The sequence below is a fragment of the Camelus ferus genome, chromosome 3 (assembly GCF_009834535.1).
Source record: "Camelus ferus isolate YT-003-E chromosome 3, BCGSAC_Cfer_1.0, whole genome shotgun sequence".
In the NCBI taxonomy this organism is placed as follows: Eukaryota; Metazoa; Chordata; class Mammalia; order Artiodactyla; family Camelidae; genus Camelus; species Camelus ferus.
This window is the reverse complement of record NC_045698.1, coordinates 12,666,173-12,675,284: the sequence shown is the minus strand read 5'-3', so window position 1 is coordinate 12,675,284 and position 9,112 is coordinate 12,666,173.

The following is a 9,112-nucleotide window of genomic DNA, read 5'->3' as shown; positions in this document are numbered from 1 at the left end:
AGCAAAACCTTTTTTTCATGTGTGTCAGTCCAGGGTCTCCAAGAATTAGACATGAAGACGCAATTAGATAGTTGAGAGATTGTGGTGCGAGTGGAGGGGAAATCCAAGTGAAGGACAGAGGGGAGGAGAGAGAGGGCAGGGATATTTTGGAGACGGTCTTCAGCCTGAGCTGCAGTTCTGACACCTGAGAAAGGAAAGAGGGAGCCTCAGCCTGCAGTGGGCTCTGCGAGCATCTTTTCCAGGTTGACGGTGAGCCCTGGAGCAGAGCTTACCCATCAAAGGACACCTGCCTTCTGCAGCAAAGAACTGGTGTTAGTACTGCTCGTCAGCCTCCCACCCCACAGCAGATTTTCTCAAAGGGATTGCTGGGCACTTACCTCATGGCACCACCACACACATAAATCTGTTACCTTGATGTTTGGTTAGCTCTGGAGTAAAGCCCCCTCCATGGAAGGGTTTAATTCTGCCTGTCAAGGAGGAAATAGCACAAACAGTGTATGATGTTGGCATACTGGTAGTATGTTTTAATTTTTTGGTGGAGAAAATTATTCTTGTTATGAAATAAGAATATCACGTTTCATTCACACGATGATTATATTTTAGGGATAAGAGGGGGCTTTAGAAACAGTTGAGCCAGTTTATACATGAGATCTGATTTAATTTAAACAGGCTTTCTCCCTTACCTCTTCACCCTCATACATTCTAAAGAGAGCTTCCTGATTCTTCTTTCCAGAACTTTCGCCCAGAAACCAGACATCTGGGTGATAGTTTTGATGGTTGTCCAAATAGATTGCCCAGAGGAATTCCAGGATCACGCTTACTTTGGCACAATTGTAGCAGAGAATCTTGTATGGTTTTGACATCCAGTAGGTGGTTCTGAGCCTCCCCTAAATTCCAAGAAATGATCCTGCCTCACAGAACTCCCCAAACTGTGCACTTTTATTGAAATAAACTCGGTTTACCCTTGTCCTGTGTAGAGAATGTTCATGACAATGTCCCCTCTCTGTGCTTCCCTTCAATTAAAATCCACCCTCATATGATCTGTGTCTCCATTGCTCTAAGTACAGCTCATTTTAGCTTAAGTGCTGCATTTTGCAATAGCCCAGAGTGTGTATGTTTTGAGTTCTTTGGTCTTCTAAAGTCGGCTGTAGGATTTTTTTCAGAGTTCAGCAACCTGATTCAAATTGCCTAGAAAGCTTTGAAAAGTGGCTCGTTTCCAAGGCTCACCAACACCAGGTAAGTTCAATCTCTGTAACAAACATGGGAAAGCCCGTTTTTGCTTTTTTTTTTTTTTTTTGGCACAGGATAACTGGAACAATCAGAACATGTATTTAGTTGGTAAAGCATCAGAACAGATTTGCTTTCTAAACCTAGAAAAAAAATAGAAATATCACACTCATATACTTGAAAGCTAAAGTATGTATTCGTTCCCTATATTAGATAGGTTTATCCATCTTTATGGTGAGCCCAGGATATCTACTCATGGAAAATTAAGTTTAAGGGCAAAAACAAGTCATTACAAAAATCTCTTACCTGGTACGCATCTGTTTACTTGTCTGTTTTTGCCTAATACAGTGGCTTAGTTTTGAACTTCCCTTTTTTTCCATCATACTCTCACACTTCCCTTGGGATTTTTAGGTAGTTTACAAAATACTGAGTACTTTCTAGGTACTAGGTGCCAGACACTAGGTGTGCACACAGTGGTAAACAGGCCTTTGGACTTATTATACAGCGTAAGCTCCATGAGAGGAGGGACTTGCTTTGTTCATCACTGTGTCTTCAGCACCCCAGGGGAGAAGTGCTACTCGGAGCCCAAAGACTCAGCCACATCTTTCCCGGGAGTCGTGGGTTGGAGAGCAGCCTAGTCAGATAGCTTGACAATCGTAGCTAACACAGGGGTTAAGGCTGATTGTATTGACAGGCTGTTCTCATATCCGTACAGATAAGTCGACGATACATTGATATCCGTCTGTCTAGTTAGATATATACATACATGTGTGTACATCCGTATCCACCTATCTGTACGTATATACAACTCATCCTCACGATTTGTAGTCCTTATATTCTATGAAGGCACCACAAACACTAAACTAGTAAGTAATGAGCCATTGCTTTTAGGGATAACACAGGGTAGGTTCCTGCAAGCATCCAGTCACAACGTATTCGTTATCAGATCAATACATAATCTTGTTTCTATTTAAAGGCGCCTTATTTAATATATGTTGGCGATTCATTAATATTCGTCACACAGCCAGTGGCACCATCACTCGTGGCTAAACGAAGCTTATCTGCACACCTGTTTTCTCCTTAAGGCACATCACAGCCTCCTTGTACTTAGGAACGCCGAATAGGAAGGACGTCAGCCCTGCATCGTGGGCCATTTTAGACAGCGAACTCACCAACAAAAAAGCACAAAAATGTGAAAAAGCGTGGCATTAAATATCTTGAGAAAAGGACACTTCTTTACATTATAAAAGCTGAGACTAGCAGGCGGAGCACGGCCTCATTCATGCTCACTGGGAACTCGGGCATCAGCGGATTCTAATCTGTTGCCACCTTGTGTGTGACCACACATGGCCCCAGAGTGCCACACGTAGCGGTTTGGGCATTACACGTCACGTTTAGCAAGTAGGCAAATTCACAAACAAAGACTCTGCAAATGATGCGGATTAACTCTTTATGTATATATATACATACCTTCACATATATGTGTATATAGACACATACATACACGTATACATATATGTGTATATATGTGCGTGTATGTGTATATGCAGAGAGAGAGACTGTGTTATGAGCACAACAGCCATCTATAGCAGATAATAACCCTGTCTTTATTTTATACATAACGAAAACTGAGAGACAAAAAAAGTTAAGTAGCTGACTGAAGATTGTAACACTGATTAATTATTTGAACCCAGGGATTCAAACTCCAGATCCTGTCTTCCTGATACCCAACAAGTGTTTGTTATTAGTTTTTGTTTTGTTTTCCCCCCATTTTGATGTATTTTTATTGAGACAGAGCATAAAGTAGGAAAATGCACATTTCGTCAGTATACAACTTGATGAATTTTCATAAAATGAAGAAGCCCATGCAACCAGCACTGAGTTTAAGAAACAGATCAGATACCTTTGAAGTTCCTTGGGACCTCTTCCACTCACCAACCCCCGACCCCCACCCCGAGAGCAGCCGAGTGGTGACTTCTTAGCATTAGCTACAATTTAAAATGCATAAAACGTGATTCATGCCACCTAGATCTTGGTGTCTAATACCACTCTCCAACAAAAAGAACCAGGACTCCTTGGAGAAATGTCTGATTCTAGGACTAAAGCAGGAAATAGTCAAGATGAGCATCTTGTAGTGCCAAAAAGCAAAAATGTACTCAAAAAAAAAAAAAAACCCAGAATCATGGGCGTATCAAAAGGACACAAGAGCCAACCGAGCGAGTTCCCAGTGGCCAAAGTTTGAACAATTTGAACAAGAAAATAAATAAAATCTATTGGATTATAACCCAAAGTGTGAAATAAATACCCATAAGTTTATACTGATATAACTACAGGATTGAATAAATAAATGAGTGGGGGAGAACAGACAGAGCTCTCGGGCGGAAGCATCCCAAACAGTTCATGTAGATAATCAGCCCTCGAGAAGATGGAGAATAACTCTCCACTCCTTAAGTGTGAGCTACGCACAACTGCTTCCTTCCGCAGAGCGCAGTCCTCCAAGGTTGCCCCAGCCCTGAAGGCAGTCTGATCTCCACTGGTCTGCTCTTCAGTGACTTCCCCATGCACAAGAGGTAGCCTGGTATGCTGGAAATGCATGAGACTAAGGTTTAAGAGACCTTGAATAACTGTCTTAATTCCAGCACATGCTGATGGGCAAGTCACAAAACCTCAAATCCTCAGATTCCTCTTTGCAAAATTGAGGAGAGAATTCCCTTCCATCCTCATAAACTTGCCAAATTGTGGCTACATATACAGGTTCTCTAAACGAGGCTCAGATCCCAACACTGCGGCTTCCTATCTGTAGGAGCCTGAACAAGCCACTTGACCTCCAAAATGGGGATAACTGTAGTGCCTGCTTCTTTGAGCCTTTATGAGGATTAAATGACAAAATACATACAAAGTATGCAGCATGTGACATTGAAAACAGACAATACATGCTATAGATTAATAACAATGACAACAATAACATGCCTTCCCTTGGAAATAGAGTGTATCCCTGGCTCAGAACACACCTCTCTCAGACAGGTCTTGGTTGAACAGCACAAAGATCTCCTTCTCTGGATTTCTTCTGTTTAAGCTTTTATGGCTTCTCAGTCCCTCATCTGTTGCACACACTCTTCCTTAAACACAGTGGTACATTTAATTGACCAAGAGTTGAGTTCCACTCGCTTAGGAGTCACTTTGCCCTTAATCAGTATCTTTGCAGATCTCGACTCTGCTCCCTTATAACTCGATTTTACAAATAACTCAGGGGGCCTTCACATTTTTCCTAAAGCCTCACTCTTAAGGGACTCATCGTCCCTGTTTTGGCCATCTGCTCTGACTGGGAAATCTCAGCGGTTTCTTTGAGTACATGAGTAATCCCATGGTTAGAAACATATCAAGTATCTACATACAGATCTTTAACACTTGATGTCTCAAAAGAGATAATCAGCTGAAGGAGAATGATATATGAGGCTGTTACCACTGCAAATTGAAAAAAAAAAATGTTAAGCACACTCATTTTTTTAGAGACAAAGTCAGGCAGAAATGTAATATCTCATTATGGGCCTTTATTCACTATATAATTTCTATATATACATCATATATCCTAGAAAAAAATTGTGGTTAAAATGACACTAAATTCATATGTACTTCACTTTTACACTAAAATGTTTCCTTATTCAAGAACCGAAGTAAGCTATTGCCCCTCTGCAGCTGAGACACAAGCCACTTGGGCAGGCGATCATGATTATAATCCTCTAGCCTCCGTCTTCTCTCTCAGATGAATGCTTGCACGCCAAATTTTCATCGCCTGTGTGATTTTATTAACTTCACAAATGATTCTGTTTTCTTATTCGTCGTCATTATTAAAAGTTTACAACGCACACAAAAAAATTCAACACCTATGTAACAACCACTAGTAAAAAAAAATCGGAATGCTGGTAATAAGTGGAGCCCCACCCCACACGCCCCTCCCGACTCTGCAAGACTGTGAAATATGCAGAGAGGTTTATATAAATTACCCTCTTATGAAGACCAGTAACTTGCCGAAGTCATAATGAGGTAAAAGACCATTTGATGACAAGGGAAATAAAGGATGATGGAGAAAAACTCACTCCCAGGACGTGGCAGACACGAGCAGAGTGAGTCCAGAGGCTTATAAGGGAAATAAGGCTTCAAATAAGAGTCTGCACAGTGGATAATATATGTTATTACTTCACAGTTTGTGTATTTATTTCCCAAATTATGACTACGTGGAAAGATAGCCAGGCCAAGAAAACATTGGGCTTTCAGTCTAAAAACCTGGGTTTTCCCCATAGAATGCACAACATCAAGAGTGAACCCTAATGTAAACTATGGACTTTGGTTGATAATAATGTGCCAATGTGGTTCATCAATTCCACCAAATATGTCACACTGGTGAGGGATGTTGAGGGCAGGGGAGTATATATGTGCGGGTGGGGAAGGCTATGTGCGAACTCTCTATTTTCTGCTCAGTTCTGCTGTGGACCTTAACTGCTCTAAAAGAATGAAGTCTATTTTAAAAATAAAAAATAAAAAAAAATAAAAACCTGGGTTTTAATACCTGCTATTACTTCCTACCTGCACGTGAGATTGGGAGAGTCAGGAAAATGTTGCAATGAATCAGTTGCCAAAAAAGCCTGAGCAAGGCAGAGATTCAGTTATCTCACATATGATGAAACCTGAGGTAAGTGTTTCCAAATCTGATGAGGTAACAAAGTGATGTCATCAGAGAGGTAGGTTTTCTTCCCTATCCTTTTTATCTTTTTTCCATCTTCTCTCATCCCAGATATGATGTATTTTTATTCTTAGGCTTTTTATCTCATGGTCCCAATCAAGACAGCTGCCGTAAGTCCAACCATCACTTTCTCACATCACCACATTCAGAGCAGGAAGATAGAAGAAGAGCAGCTGACCTTTTCATGGAAAAGCAAAATCTTTCCCAGAAGCTCCAAAGTGGCATTCCACTTATATATCGTTGGCCAGAACACACGGTTCTGTCACATGGGACCCAGCAGCTCAGGTAATCATTTTTCTTCCTTTTTTTTAAATTGAAGTATAGTTGATTTACAATGTTGTGCTAGTTTCTGGGTAATCATGTTTCAATCCTCAATAATTTTCATAGAAGAGGATATGATTCAGTTGCTTGATATGCAAGTAACAGTACTTATCAAGAATATATCTTGTCATTAAAGTAACCTTGTGTTAGTTTATGTCTATACATGTATACACACAGTTACATGTTTTGATCATAAAATAATTGAGATCCTTGTGCCCTTTTTGCAGCTCAGTGAAACAAAGTAGATATAATTGCCGAAAGATTTCTACCTTCTCAAGGAAACAAAACAAAATGAGACTATTTAAGATACTTTAAAAATTAATTTGCCAATAAAAAATTGCTCTTAAATATTCCTTACACTTTGTACATGTGCCTAGAAATAATAAAACTTCACATGTGGTAATCACAGTTTTAGTCATACTGGTCTTCAAAGAATTTGCAACAATCATTGAGGTTTTATTACACTTGTAATTTTTTAGCTTCATTTTTTAGATGTTACTTTTTTTAGTTATCTTTAAAATAATTTGTTAGAGGAAATATGTAACCTTGTAAAAAAGCAATTTGGGATGTAATCTGAACTTTTTCTCATTCCACCTCAGATTGTTCATTGCTATGGAAGAAATAATGCAAATTATCCAAAAAAAAAAATAGAAAGCTAATATGCTCAATTTCTACTGGAAATGAGGAAAATTCCCTTCCTCTCATAAAAGGGAAAAGTTATACACTTCTGCCAGGAGACATGGGAGTATTTAATAACCACACAGAGACCAGCCTAAATAATGACTCCAGGCCATTTGTAAAGAAATATGAGACCCTAAAAGAGAAAACAGGAAGAAGGGCAAAGGCAGATCTTTGGTTGTGTCAAACAGCTAAGAAATATGTGAGACGGAAACTCAACAACTAAACAAAGTAATTCGAGGACTCTGAAAGCCGTATTGCTTAGGGAGCAAAGATTAAGCTTCTAAAACACGTGACAAATTCTAAGAATTCAAGGATAAAAAGTAAACACGAGTTAGATTAAGCAGCAGTTGATGATGGTTAAGGATTAACAATCACACATAGATACTCATTCATTTACACCCTGCACTACACAGTCATCATTTAAGATGTTGCTCTATAATGTTGCCATGAAGAGTTGTTTATATTTTGGGTGGTTTTTAAAGGAAATATATAAATTAAGTATCAAAAGAAAAAAAATCTTACTAACACTCCACATCTATTGGAACATGAGCTCCATGAAAAGAGGGACAATTTCCAATTTGTTCCTTTTTGTACCTCCAGCATGCAACACACAACAGCACTCAGTAAATGTTGGTGAGATGAGCAAACCATGAAATCATGAATAGAAAGGGTAGTTCCCTTCAATGTAAATTGATGGAAATCAATTTTCGGTGCTCAGATGAGAGGTATATTAACATGTAAAGGGCACTGCAAATATCTCAGAGATTCAGGAAAAGTACAAAAAGATGTTGAAAGTCATCAAGGATCTGTTTCTCCAGAGAACAGTCATAGCTCTTTATGAGACATTTGGTACCCTTTTACCAAACAACTACTTACCCGAGACTTTCAGAATCATTTAGGTGAAAAATTCATAGACTCTCTTCCCTTAAACTTTGACATCACTCAACCCTTTCTCAAGAGAAGACAACTTGGCCTCCCACCCACTTCCGTGTTCACAGAACCTCAGGAGAAAGGAGACTGCTGCTTTCCCAGTGCTCCTACAAACCAGAGCTCCCCTGCCTGGAAGTAAAAACACCAGTGTTGAAGCTTACGTTATCTGGCTCTAGCAAGCTCTTCTGTCAGACTCCCCAACATCTGTTGGGAATTTGGGTAGTTATCTGCCAGTTTTTCTTCTCTACCTCTATCCCTAAAAACACTGTGTACGACATTCATGTCTTAAGGTAGATGATTGATCTTATACTCTGGTTCTTAATATCCCTGATCTCCTCAATGGAGAAGACTTCCCTCTAAACCCACTTAGCTATCCCATTTCATGACAAATACAGGGCTTTATCCTTTCTCTGAAACCTTTCATTGAACTTTGACTTCTATTACCACAGACTCCAATTCTTCATGTCAACTCCATGCCTAAACGTCTTCACTAATTTGCCCTAGATTTTAAAATCTAGTTTAAACTCTCACCTTGGTTCATCGAGCCCTCTGGAACCCATCTGCTGCCCACTCGTCTCACTTCCTTTCTTATCACGTACAAACAGGATTTCTTTACAGACAGCCTGAAAGACGTGTTTCTCCATTGTGGCTCCAACCTTCTCATGTGGTGTGTCTCCTGCCCTGCTCTCCGTCCTTTGGTTTACTCCTGCCCACTTCCTCAAAACAGGTCTTAAAGTATCTATTCCTGTTGAAAGCCTTTCTGTGCCCCACCTGCCCGGTCTAGTTTATTTGCTCTTCCTCCTGGTTCCCCAGAATGTTCTTTGTATAACCCAGCATACACTGCCTCAGGCAGGGATCTCACATTTGCAACTGGGCCACCTAAGACACTATTAGGAAGACGGTAGCTAGTTCAAGCCTGGAAGATGCTTTCCACAAAATATCAAGACCTGACACTAGGAAAACTGAGAAATACCAGTAGTTCCAAGTTTAAACACTTTCTATTATAGCTTTATGTTGGTCTGCTAATACTTTTGGGTATTAATATTCACTCCTAGATAGTGCCTTCAGTTTATTCTCTGATTGAAGATCACACTGCATTGCATGGTCGTGACGGTATTTGAAGAGTTGAAGGAAGGCTGATTAAATGAGGCTAGGCTTTCAAAATGAAAGACAGAAGGGAAAATGGGGAAAAATAAGCATTCCAATAAGCTT